The sequence below is a fragment of the Sinocyclocheilus anshuiensis genome, unplaced genomic scaffold (assembly GCF_001515605.1).
Source record: "Sinocyclocheilus anshuiensis isolate Anshui unplaced genomic scaffold, SAMN03320099.WGS_v1.1 scaffold535, whole genome shotgun sequence".
In the NCBI taxonomy this organism is placed as follows: Eukaryota; Metazoa; Chordata; class Actinopteri; order Cypriniformes; family Cyprinidae; genus Sinocyclocheilus; species Sinocyclocheilus anshuiensis.
The window spans coordinates 115,722-129,218 of record NW_015551063.1 but is presented as its reverse complement, the minus strand read 5'-3'; the positions used below and the strand labels follow the sequence as shown (position 1 = coordinate 129,218).

The following is a 13,497-nucleotide window of genomic DNA, read 5'->3' as shown; positions in this document are numbered from 1 at the left end:
GCATTTTCATGCATGCTATATATATATATATATATATATATAAAATATGTGTGTGTGTGTGTGTACACCCCAAACAAACAAGCAACTCTAAACACAGTGCATATGGACTACTTTTATGATACTTTTGTGGTCCTTTTTTTCTTAACACTGCAAAGAAATGATTTAGTATCTTTGTCTTTCAAGTAAAAATATATAAACATCTTATAACAATGCAGAAAAAGACAAAAGATCCTTGTTTTCATTGAAATCTCAAACTAGTGAGATTTTTGTGAAAATGAGAGGGAAAAAAATACTATTTGCAAATAGTAAGAAAGAAACTTCGCAGAAAATATTTTTTTTATTCTTTTGTGTTCCAAAGAAGAAAGTCATACAGGTTTGGAACAACATGAGGGTGAGTAAATGACACAGTTTGCATTGTTGGGTGAACTACCACTTTAACCAAGTGTTTTTTTTTTTTTTGTAAACACAAAATGTTAAAATAAATTGTTTTAACAAGAGGAATCATTGTTTAAAATGTTCAAATGCTACCAAATACAACATAAAATTGCATTAGAAAGGCTGTCCAGATTTCATACTGAACATAATGGACTCTTGTATGCCATTGGCAACACTCAACAGAGCTACAATGCATGTTATCAGATTACAGTATGTTGATTTTCTGAGCAGCCAAGATGTGACTGTAGTGTGAGTAAGATTTTTATGATTTAACGTTTAAGAATAAAGACATGAGTCCCAAATGACTGTCAGTATCCCTCAGAATAAATGGACAAAGCCATAATTCAAAAACACCAAGACATGATTTATGAATCAGCATTTCAGTGTTTGTTGCCAACTTGCTCGATGGCCACATAAATCCTGTCAGGGCATTATATAAATAAAAGTAGCCAGAGGGCTGAAGCTTTCACAATGTGCCAACAACTCAACTAGGTCACAGAGAACTGGTGGGGGAGATGCCTAACACTTCCAGACTCTGGGTTTTGTTAGTTTACAGAGTTGTCCATGCAGTGCTATTTCAGTTTAAATATAGTGCCCTTCACCTTAACCACATCAACAACTCCAATCTGCAAGAGTTTGACTTTCTTTTAAATCAAATTGATTGTAGTAACATATAACTAGATCATTAACAAAAGCTATTTTTTTTTCAAAGCAGGAGTATCAAATATATCTTCAGCAAATTAATTATTCAAATATAGCATGTTACTAGAGCAACAAAGAAAAATTACAGCTCATGGCATAATGTTTTTGAAATGGGACATCCTGGAAATACTGTTAACAATGACTCCCCATTCGTCAAGTCATTAATGTGTAATTTGTATGTGCCAAAAGGATGTTTGTTTAAAGGTCCCATGGCATGAACATTTCACTTTATGAGGTTTTTAACATTAATATGAGTTCCCCTAGCCTGCCTATGGTCCCCCAGTGGCTAGAAATGGCGATAGGTGTAAACCGAGCCCTGGGTATCCTGCTTTGCCTTTGAGAAAATGAAAGCTCAGATGGCCCAATCTGGAATCTTCCCTTTATGTCGTCATACGGGGAAAGGTTACCTCCCCTTTCTCTGCTTTGCCCGCCCAGAGAATTTGGCCCTCCCATGAGAAAATGAGCTACTACCGTGCGAGGCGAGCGCAATATTTTTTTTTCCTCGAGAGACATCATGGCTTGCAAACGAGCGAAGCATGGCAGTTGCCCCGTCTCTCTCCTCCTCATTAGCATTTAAAGCTACAGACACAGAAATGGCACGTCCTAAGGAAAGCTCATTGTGGGACTGGCTCGTAGTGGCTGAAATTCTGCACCAAGGCTGAATTTCGGGAAAGAGACTTCAGATACAGTACTAGGGACCACTTAGGCCTATATAAAATCATCCAAAAAGCAGCATGTCATGGGACCTTTAAAAGCAAAGCCGAATGCAGCAGAGATACATGATCGTGTACCTTGAAGAATACGCTTCACACATCAAAAATTCATCACAAGGGCTGATTTCTTTAAACACACAGAGAGCTAAAGGCCCCAATTTTTTAGCCACTCAAGTCTCAGCTGTCAGCAAGATGTTCTGTTTTTTTTACAGTGAACACTCTGGCTGGACTGTAGGGACTCATTAAAGGTTTGTTGGGCAGACGAGCACCACTCAGAGTATTTACATGACAGTGATCAATGGCCAGCTTACTATCTGCACATATTCTCAGACTGTTATGTTGTTCTTTGAAGAAAGTAGTGAAAAATGTTTTGGTTTGCTTTTGAAGATTGCACCATTTTTGAGTCGGCGAGAGCAAAGCAATTACTATTCACCTACTGTACTCTGATAAGCCCGAAAGAGTCCAAGGCTGTATCCGACAATGCATAATGAAGAGGACTTACTGGCTAAGGAGTGCATTGCAGAGTAGTGTATAAAAGATGAAAAGACGATCTACATAAAACGCACAATAAGGGCAACGGGACTCCTGTTCTGCAAATTCCCTTGCATTTTTAGATAATCAGTTTACTGTCAACAATAACGAATCACACCGTCCCAGGGAGAGAGAGAACACTGATGAACCTGTATAACCCAAAATAGCACCAAATTGATCCTAAGAACCAATGATCAATTGAATGATCAATATGGAGGTATTAACATACCAAACAGGCTGCCAGTTGCAACGGATAAACAGATGTAGCGAACACGATAGAGTCGATTTAAGGCCGTCAGTAAAGATTACGCATCCAAACTGTCATGCCTGCCATTTATCAATTTATCAAAGTTTCCATGCGGTCAGATGACAAAATAAGTTATGGCTAACTTCAGCCAAGAAGGAACCGAGAGTGATTTTCTTTACGTAAAATGGTGCGCCACGAATCATTGAGATTTTGCTAATTTGAATCATAAATAATCATACTAAAACTTTATTTAATTCTTTAGGCCAACACCAGGCAATTTATCGTGGGCACTTTCAGTGGAACAACATGTCAGTTGTTCATATATCATTCTCCCAAATTGATTTTATATGGACAAACATTGCAAAGTGTATAACATGCCAATGAAACTCTAAATCTTAAAGACTGGTATTTGGCCTTTGATGCACCATTCATCTTCAAATAAATAAATTAATGAAAATATTATGTTTATAAGTTATGAATATAAATGAGAAGCACAAGGGGATTAAACGCACAATAAGGGCAACGGGACTCCTGTTCTGCAAATTCCCTTGCATTTTTAGATAATCAGTTTACTGTCAACAATAACGAATCACACCGTCCCAGGGAGAGAGAGAACACTGATGAACCTGTATAACCCAAAATAGCACCAAATAGTGTAGACAGTATAAGCTCCAGCTCTCAGTAAGTGATGTCTGGCATTTTGTATGGAGCTCTGCTACCCAGGGACGTGGTGCTGGGATTAGACAATTCCACACAGGAGCCCACATGTCACTCCTCCCCATATTTAGGACAGTTTATGTTGTTGTGAAAACTCGTGGAGCCATTTTCAGATGTACTCCTGGGAGCGATTCTTTCAAAACTATACTCTGGATGGATTTGCAGAGCTTTGAGTTTCAACTTTCCCAATCTTTGGAAACTTGTAGATCGAGAGTGAATAAAGAGAATTAGCTGGGAAAATTGCGCTCATGGGTATCGGTGCGACTTTCTTCCTGCTTGTGCAGGGTTCCAGTGATCTATTCTGAGCGGCGGACCATGCATTCCATTTTCCCTTTAATAAATACATAAATGTATTAAATCTATAAGTTATGAATGACAGAAATGAGAAGCACAAGGGGATTTCACAAATGAAGGATAACATTTATTACAGGCTTGAAAATGATAGACTTATATGCTTGCATCGCTCCTTTTCCACTATAGGTTATATTGTTTATTTTATGTAGCATATTTAGAGTACTTATATAAACTATATGTCAATATATATGTTTTTCAAAGCACATAGTTATGAAGAAAATATTTTCTTTTAAACAAATTAAATTCAACTCACCTTGCTCTAAAACGCAAACACTGGCTGTAAATTGTTGAAATGTAAAAGGAGAGATAAATTATGCTACTAATCTGTATATTGAAAGTGATAAAGCATGATTTTTCTCTCACTGTAAGGCAGGGCAAGATAAATAAATAAATAAAACCACCAATAGAGGGCACTGGAGTGGTCACAGTGTGGTCAAAATAAAACTATTAATACAGAATAAATAACCATTCATATTAATGGTTACATAGTTGGAAGGAAAACTCTTATTCTAATTATCAGATAATGCAAGATCACTTTGTATAATGTATTAGGACACTGTATCAAGTGTAACCACCTTGACCAGCACCACAGTGCACATTCAGAATTCGGCAATGTTTTTTCTGCCAATTTAATATTTACTACTATTTTAAGTTTGCTGAGGGGAACTGTACAATTGATATCATCAGTCTTTGCTAGGTAAGATCTTCACTCAAATCGTTGTTACTTTTCATTGATGACACAGGTAGCTTATAAAGCAATACAGGATGTTTATTAAAACATCTGACTTCACAATAATGCATTTTTGAAGTCTGAACTATTTATGGTGCAATATTGGATTGCAGGCAACTATATTACAGTCACAACTGTTTTGTGACGTACTGTACAGTATATTGCTTTCATGTTCGATGACATCATCATACTTTTAGCAGCCGATCAAGACTGAAAGATCGTCTTTTGTTTTACATAAAATAATTATTGACTCACACCCTTAGATCTGCCATAACTTTTGTCTATAAAAGTAACATTTTGTTTTAGATTTAACTGACTGAATATTTAACAACACAACATTCAATATATTTAGAACCACAAAGAAAGAATAAAACAAAATTGAAATGGTAAGCTAGAGGGAATGAATGAATGAATGAATGAATGAATGAATGAATGAATGTAAAAAACAACAAAAAAAAAGTGGTATTATCTGAGTAAAGATGGGTTTTCTTTTATTTTATACTGTTAAACAATTCACTGCATTCTTTCAGTATCTACTCTAGGGGCTCAGTGCTTTCCACACCACAGGAAGAAATGTGAAAACTGGTAAAAATTACTACAAACAATGGGTTATAAAGAGAAAGGCCTGTTGAATTTCTTCATATCTGAGTGTTGCTCAACCACCAGACACTGTAAAAATTAAAACCAGTTGCATCATTTTCCCTTAAAGCATGAAACAATGTTGAACACTTGTCCTTATGAAAATCAAAATTAGAAATTAACCAGATTTGACACTCATACCTGTCATCAAAGGTCAACTGGTGCATAACAGCATGTGAACAAAGCAAGCAGAATGGATTACATCTACACTGCGCTCCCCAGTGCACTTGTATGCTTACATTTGGACAGTTCCCTTAAAATTACTATGGTAACTACAGTAGTTTGCACCAAAATACCATAATTACAGTTATTACCAAGGTAATACTAATATATGAATATGGGATCCTTGCAAACAGTGTAAGGCTTTAAGACTCTTTGCTATTGTATTATTTTGTTGTTACAGATGAATAATATTAAGCTGCATCACATTTTCATAAGTAGGCTAACTATAAATGTATATCTACACTCTTAATAATAAAGCTTCCAATTAGAACCATAAGGTTTAGCATGATCTAACATTCTAATAGGCTTAGGTGAACATTAAATTACACAAATAAGCTAAATGTTGTATTATTATTAGCTATTGTTTTCTAGTTTTTTAGAAAAAAAATATTTATATACTTCTTTAAAGGTTCACAAAACCATGCACTGATCTGATGAACCTATAATCACGAACTCAAGAACTTTTGAATCTCCAATGAAAACCATATATTCATCAATGACTCCTATACAGCCAAAAACGGTTCTTGATAAACCATTGGATATATATCTTTTTTTTTTCTCTCCCCAAGAGGGAATTGTATTCTAGCGTAAATTTTGGTTACCATGGCGTTTTTTTTTTGTTTTTTGTTTTTTTGTAAGGGACCGGATCTGTGTTTAAAACAAAGTATTTCTGTTCTGCCTCGGCCGGCACACCGGTTCAGACATTGACGCATCCTCCTGGATCAGCTTCCTACTTCATCTGCTGATGCTCTTCTGTCTCGCGAGCTGCACACAGCCGTGCATTTTTTGAATAGCCAAACCAATGCAATGCAAACTATGGGATATATTAATATTTTCCTCATAGGTTCTGAAGAATTACAAAACGTAACCTCATAAAGCCAGAAGACTGAGGAGAACGCTTCAGAAGTTGTTAGATGGTATCTTAGAGCAGTCGCTATGCTGCTATTCACGTGTTGGCTGTAGATGTTCTCTCGGTGTGAAACGTTTTAACACGACTTTACCTTTGCGTTCAATCCGACGCGTTGCTTTTGCCATTAGCCTATACTTTTGTGTAATGAAGCTAAATCAGTAGGCTATACTAACTGACAATCTAACGCATCTTCAATCGGAAAGTGAAGCCGTATAGAGTAGCTTTGGACATTTTTTTGCAATTCGTTTTGTTAATAGGCCTATCATTATTTTTTAAAATATCACCGTGAATTTATTTCCCTCAGGCAACTGTTCTATATGGGAGAATAACATCGACTTTTGTGCGCAAAGGCCCCCCGACTTTTGCGGGGGTTTTATTTTTATTTTTTTCTCGAACAGCGCAAGCGCATGTAGGCTAAGTGTATATTTAATCTGTTTCGCGATGTTTTTAAAGACGTTAAAGTAAGTACAACCGATCGCTTTAACGAGCTAGGGAGCGCGGTAAAATTCTACTAATTTTTCTTCGCAAAAATTGCACAAAATAGAAAAATAGCCCATACATGTGCATATGAAGACGTGTTTTACCTCGGATTTCACTGTGGATATGGAAAATCTCAATTTCCGTCACGTAGCGGCATCACTGCTGGAGGAGATGAAGTGCCGTGAAGCAGACTGAAGAAAATCCCAGAATCAAACAGCTTCACGTAGTGACCAGTCGGTATCCAACTAGAGACAACGATCCACGTCCACGAAAAAGTCCACGGTCCACTGACGAACAGCGAAAAACATCTGCGAATTACTTTTAGAAGAGACGATGTAATTCCTCAGATGTCTCGCGCCTGGCTACTGCTTGAATCCCACGCGCGCGGAGAGATAGTGGCGCTCCAAATGGGTTTGACTTCTTATAGTGCATTCACACAGTCATCACGGGAAAAAACCTGGGAACGCTGCTCGGCATGTGCGGAAACTGTTTAGTTAAGTTGCTTTCTTTTTCACTGTGCGTTTAATTGACAGCTAAAGCACTTGTAAATCGTTTAAAACATCCTCATTTTATGTCATCCCGTGGTTTGGCAGAGTGATAGAGAACAACATATCTATTTTGAGAAATACTCATGGGCTGTCAGTGTAACAGAGCAGGTGGACAGTGTGCCTATAGGTGCAGCATCACTTCCATACACTGAGATAGGCGTTTTGCCGTATAGTTGTACGCAGAGCTCTAGCAATCTTTGTTGTATTGTATGAACTCAGTTCCTTAGTACTGCCCACCTCTCCACCTCCGATTGACATCATCGCGGGAGGAGGAGCCAGCGATACATTTCACAGCCTTCATCATCTTCAACCCGCACTGCTGCTGGAGTCAGAGCCCCGCTCGCTCGCACTCACCGCGGACTACCTCACACCAACGCCGCGACTTGCCTGAGAGGAAAAGGGGGCACTGTTCGCTTTGCTTATAAACACCAGTTTGTGTGCAAAGTCCAACGTTAAACTACTTAATTAGACTTTACTAATGTGTACATTAGCAATGTAATCAATATTCTGTTTATTAAAGCCAAGTATGAATCTTATCAAGTTAGTGTTTTTAAGCTTTTTACATTTATTTCAAAATAATAATCCAAGGCATTAACAATTTAAACAATATATTTTATTTGTGAACTTATGTTCACAACTTATGTTCTTTTTAATAGTTAACTTTTAACTTTTGAATTATTCGGTGCATCAGTCTTTAAAGCTTGGTAAATATTGGTCACAGACAGAGATTTACTTTAAATTTCACCAAGCTGATTGCTCACTACTATAAATGAATTGTTAAAACGTCACTAGCCCCTAACAAAATTGTATGACAAATTAGATATTTTTGTTTTTGTATAGCAAGATACTGATAAGTAAATATCTTTTTTTTTTTTTGAGTCACTTGTCTCAAATTTTGATACTTCCATATTTGTTGACAGCAAATTGAATCTTTAATCTGTCTGAATGAATGTCAAGTACAAAGTACAAGTACACTACCAGCCTGGTTTGTAACACCAACATGAGTATTTCAAATTTTGTGCATGAATCTATTGTGGTAATCAAATTATGTTTAAAATAATTTTTATGCTATCACCACAAATTCGATTTGTGCTCAGAATTATGAAAAAATATTTGTTTGTAAACTTTATTAATCACATGAAGGAACACAAAAATATTTAGGCTGTCAGGCCTTCTTCAGTGTGTGAATTAATTTAGCATCTCCACACACTATTTACACAATTAATATTTTGTTATCATTATTACAATCAATTAACATGTTTACTTTATCCAAATCATTGACTATAATTAGTCTCTAACATCACAACAGCCATAAATGATGAATATCATTCATCACCAATCAACCGAATACACAACTGTGCAAACATATATAGATAAACAATAAACAACAGGCTTCATTTACATAAAAAAATACATTAAACACACAAAAATTAAAAATCTAATGACTGAAACATCAGGAATAGACTGTCATACATTTCAGCATAGATCTTCACATTTTTGTTTGTTTGTTTGTTAATGTGTCTATGCAACATTAATACAAAGTAGGCCTACAGGAATCCTAAGGATTAACCACAAAGTTTCAGATGTATAAACAAAATGTGCACAACACGCCCCGGCCCCACTAATACAATTCAAACAAGACATCCAGAAATCTGAGTGAGCACACTGGTCAATTTACCTGTCTGAAATGCGCAATGGTTCGTCACCACAATCTAACACTTTCTATTGCCAGGGACGGCTGAAAATCTTTCACAGCCCCACATTCAATAAAGGTCACTCACACAACATGTACACATTGATCTTCCCATTAATTTTTACACTGCTGCAATGTAACAAATCACAGTCTTTGACTGGTCCCATCAAGCTAGTTTTTCTTACCAAAAGCCATAACCTTCGTAACATCAATCACGTCCTGATGCTTCAACTCAGCATGCTTTAAATGGTCACACTTTCAATCGAGTGTGACGTGCCCTTAAGCTTATAAAGTTGGCATTTAATTAAAAAAAAACAAAAAACATATTCAATACTTGTGTACAATTACATGTTTGCAGTTAAGCTATTTCTTGAACTTTTTCTAAGGCTAATGTGTATCTGATCATAGTGTTTAACATCCCATTACCAGGCATTATTTTAGGGAAACATTTACAATGGCTTCCTTCGAAACGCCTCAGGAAAATGTCTCCCCAATTAGATTGTGCTAAATTGCACAATCTACTCCGGGAAACATACATCTTTGGAGGAATTTGGAGTGTCCAGGGAGCTTCTCTCCCTCATCAAGTAATGTAGCTATCCGAGAGCTATACCTAAAAGGGTTGATCCCTTGATATTTTTAAGATTCATACTTCTTCTCACTGAAGGACTTCTCCTAGGCATGTTAAAAAAATGCAAATCTGAGAGCCTTAAAGCAATATGAAAGGCACAAAATACCTCATGAATTATTCAGAGGGCTATTTTGCCACCCTCTTAATGAACTTTTAGAGAAACCAGTTATGCATTTCTGATAGGGCTAGAGAATCCACCAAATGCACAGAACAGTTTAAATGTCATGCTGCCAATCTAATCTTGGACATTGTTTTATTTCCTGCTGTAAATGTGGCGGTGAGGGTAACATATGTGAGGAAGCATATGTCAATAAACTCTTAAATGCATTGCATGTAAAGGAAGCACAAATTATGATGATTTTATAGTATCTGAGTCGTTGCTGTTGTCCTTGTTGTGTCTCTGTCTCTATGCATATTGTCTTTCAAGAGAACTGTACGCCAAGCATTTTTAGATAGCTGTCCTCGACTATCTCAACCATGATAATCTAATGATGTGTGACACTGGATACCTGTGTCTGAATTTTCAGGGCCACATAAAGAACAACGTTACAATATTTAATGGTGTGAAGTGTTTGCTTTGTGCTCAGTAATTAAAACTTCACTGGTTAACTTGTGCTGGGTTCAGAATTCGACATCATATTAATTTTCAAAGTACAAAACCCTGCAGTTAAATATTTCCTACTGCTTAGGGTTTCCCATTTGTTGGCACATCATCTTTTATAATTTTACAAAAAATCACTGAAGGACTTCTCCTAGGCATGTTAAAGAAATGCAAATCTGAAAGCCTGAAAGCAATATGAAAGGCACAAAATACCTCATGAATTATTCAGAGGGCTATTTTGCCACCCTCAAAATGAACTTTTAGAGAAACCAGTTATGCATTTCTGATAGGGCTAGAGAATCCACCAAATGCACAGAACAGTTTAAATGTCATGCTGCCAATCTAATCTTGGACATTGTTTTATTTCCTGCTGTAAATGTGGCGGTGAGGGTAACATATGTGAGGAAGCATATGTCAATAAACTCTTAAATGCATTGCATGTAAAGGAAGCACAAATTATGATGATTTTATAGTATCTGAGTCGTTGCTGTTGTCCTTGTTGTGTCTCTGTCTCTATGCATATTGTCTTTCAAGAGAACTGTACGCCAAGCATTTTTAGATAGCTGTCCTCGACTATCTCAACCATGATAATCTAATGATGTGTGACACTGGATACCTGTGTCTGAATTTTCAGGGTCACATAAAGAACAACGTTACAATATTTAAAAAAAAAAACAACAATAAAATAAAAAACACAATCTTCTAATTTACAGGAAAAACTGGAAGCTGATATACTGATTAAATTATAGGCATAATGAGAGGCATTTTGGTGACTAACTACCCCTTACTTTCATAACTGTATGTCATTAAAATATGTGAATGTTAATATACCAACTCATTTTCATCTACTAAATATGTTAACAATGATAATGACTTCTGATGAAAGTTCATCAGAAGTGGCCTTTCCATCAAATGAGGCTAATAGAGATAAGCATACACAATGTACATACATAAATACATACTGTACATACATACACAGAGGCGGACAAAGTACTCAACTCCATTACTTGAGTGAAAGTACAGATATTGCTGGTCAAATATTACTCCATTACAAGTAAAAGTTGTAATGGAGTAATATTTGACCAGCAGCATCTGTACTTTCACTCAAGTAATGGAGTTGAGTACTTTGTCTGCCTCTGTATATATCTACAAAACAAAAAAAGCTTCATACTGTTAAAGGTTAAACCACCTGGCTTTGCAGTTCACTGGTGATCAGGTGACCATGTGTGGAAAGCCCAAGGCCAACCACACTGCCTACGTTTGATCTACAAAGAAGCATTTGGCTAGCCATCATCTAGTAGGCAGATGATTGCATTGGTAATTATAAAAGAGAGAAAAGTTTGTGATGTCTATGTTTATTCATTAAGCAAGTAAGCATATGTTATGAAATTTTATATTTAAAACAAAAGTATAAGCAACCTGCTGGTATAAGGTCATCACAAGTTCCCAGAAAAAATAATACTCAAGTAAAGTACAGATACTCAAAAAGTGTACTGAAGTACAATACTCAAGTAAATGTACTTAGATACTGTCCGCCTCTGTACATACATACATACATACATACATACATAAATACTATAAGTTACTGAATAAAACCAAACCGTGATGGTTCATGGTAATTTATACTTTTTACTTTTAAAACCATAATTTTAAAAGTATTTTACAGTAAAATTGCCTTGTTAAATATTCTATTATATAATTGCATACAGTAATTCTATTATATCCATTCTATTATATAAATATATAAAACAAATATTTCTAATATTCTTTTTTTTAAGTTACAGGTCTACAGTCATAATACAAGAATATAACACATATTGTAGGTACAGTACTATATGGCAACAATTGTAATATATTTTATTGCCTCATAATTTAGCGGGAACATTAATAACAAGTTTTACACATTATAATCAGTAGTGAATAGTGGTTCCTCCTAAAACACATCAAGCTGCGACTTCCCATGGGCAAATCAGATCGAACCAACACATGTAATCAAGACAACTACACAGAGTGTTAATTACACCTCTTGTATGATGTTTTAGTGATTATGCAGTTTCTTTAATGTGATAAAAAGGTACTGTGTATAATATGAGATCCTGCAAATTAAAAGTCTAGAGTATTGCACAGAGCTGTTCTTTTGTTTCGCAGATATGATCAAATGGGGGTTTCCTCCTTTCATCCCTTAGTCTGCATGCAACTGGCCCCCCTACCGGATCCATGACTCATTACTAACGGCACAAAGAGAAATCATTGGAGGAAAGAACACACTAATATACCTTATCAGTCTAGCACAGCTTGGCAGATAATGGTGCTGAAGACCAGGGAGGTAAATTGCAAGGTGTCCCTCAGTATATTAACATTCAAGTTCTTTCAGAGAGGATTGATCTTTCTTCCCTATAAAACATGACCATGCCTCTGTATTATCCAACCTGCCTTTAAAGAATGACTTGTTACTGTTCCCCCTTCCTCCAGGCATTCATTAGCCTCTTACAAATCCTGTCATGCTATGCAGAGGATACGTATTATTCAGACAATCAAAGTTATTTCTCTGTTAGCATACTGATGGATGCAGGTCGAATAAACAGGGTTGTATTCAAAAGATGTTTAGCTCACTATCCTTGTATCCGTTATTAGAGATCATTAGTCTATTAACCTTGCATACAACATTTTTGCTCACTGTTTTTTTCTATGTCTAACAGGATGATTGAATTATCATCAACTATAACTGAAGTCCATTATCTATACACCAAGACATGCCTGCACATATTGGCTGACCCTTTTATCCTACACTAGCTAGCCGACATCATCTACCGAACACGATGAACAAAGACATGGAGGTGTCTGAGGTTGAAAGGAGCTCCATATCTTGACCTTCGCCTTCAAAACATACAACATTCAAGACCTTGGCTCAACCCGGCAGAATAAGCCGGCATTCAAACGAAAGCGCCCTTCAGGCATGATGATCGCTGGCTTGTCGTTCCACCGTGGCGGAAAATGGCAAAACGTAAACAAAAGTGGGCAGTAATACGGTCAGGACCATGAATTATGAAGGCCTTTTGGAATCTAATGAAATATGTAAGGATTTAAGCCATCTGAACTGGATGCTGTCTTTTTGTCCAGTAGGTATGCAACGCTTTTCTTCCTACAAAAGAGGAGAAGGCAGAACGGGAGCGAGGGTAATCCTGCCTGTCTCTCAAAATGTCAATGACTGCTACCATCAGGGGTGAGCGTTAGGGGTATGCATCCAACTATAAGGAGAGAGTCTGAAATAAAAGATTTCAGAGTTTGATGCACACTAGCTTCACAAAGCTCTCTATTATTGTCAGCTCTGAGTCTTGCCGAGCTGT

The 13,497-nt window shown here is 36.5% G+C and overlaps 1 protein-coding gene across 3 annotated transcripts in view; it reads right to left on the bottom strand.

Moving 5' to 3' along the window:
• pcdh11 (protocadherin 11) overlaps positions 1-7,403 on the bottom strand; it is a 203,872-nt gene extending 196,469 nt beyond the window's left edge. For all 3 annotated transcript variants that reach the window (XM_016451826.1, XM_016451827.1, XM_016451828.1), the window contains exon 1: positions 6,785-7,403. The gene's annotated coding sequence lies outside the window, so the exon portion shown is untranslated. The remainder of the gene's footprint in view (positions 1-6,784) is intronic.
• Between the last annotated feature and the right edge of the window lie 6,094 nt (positions 7,404-13,497).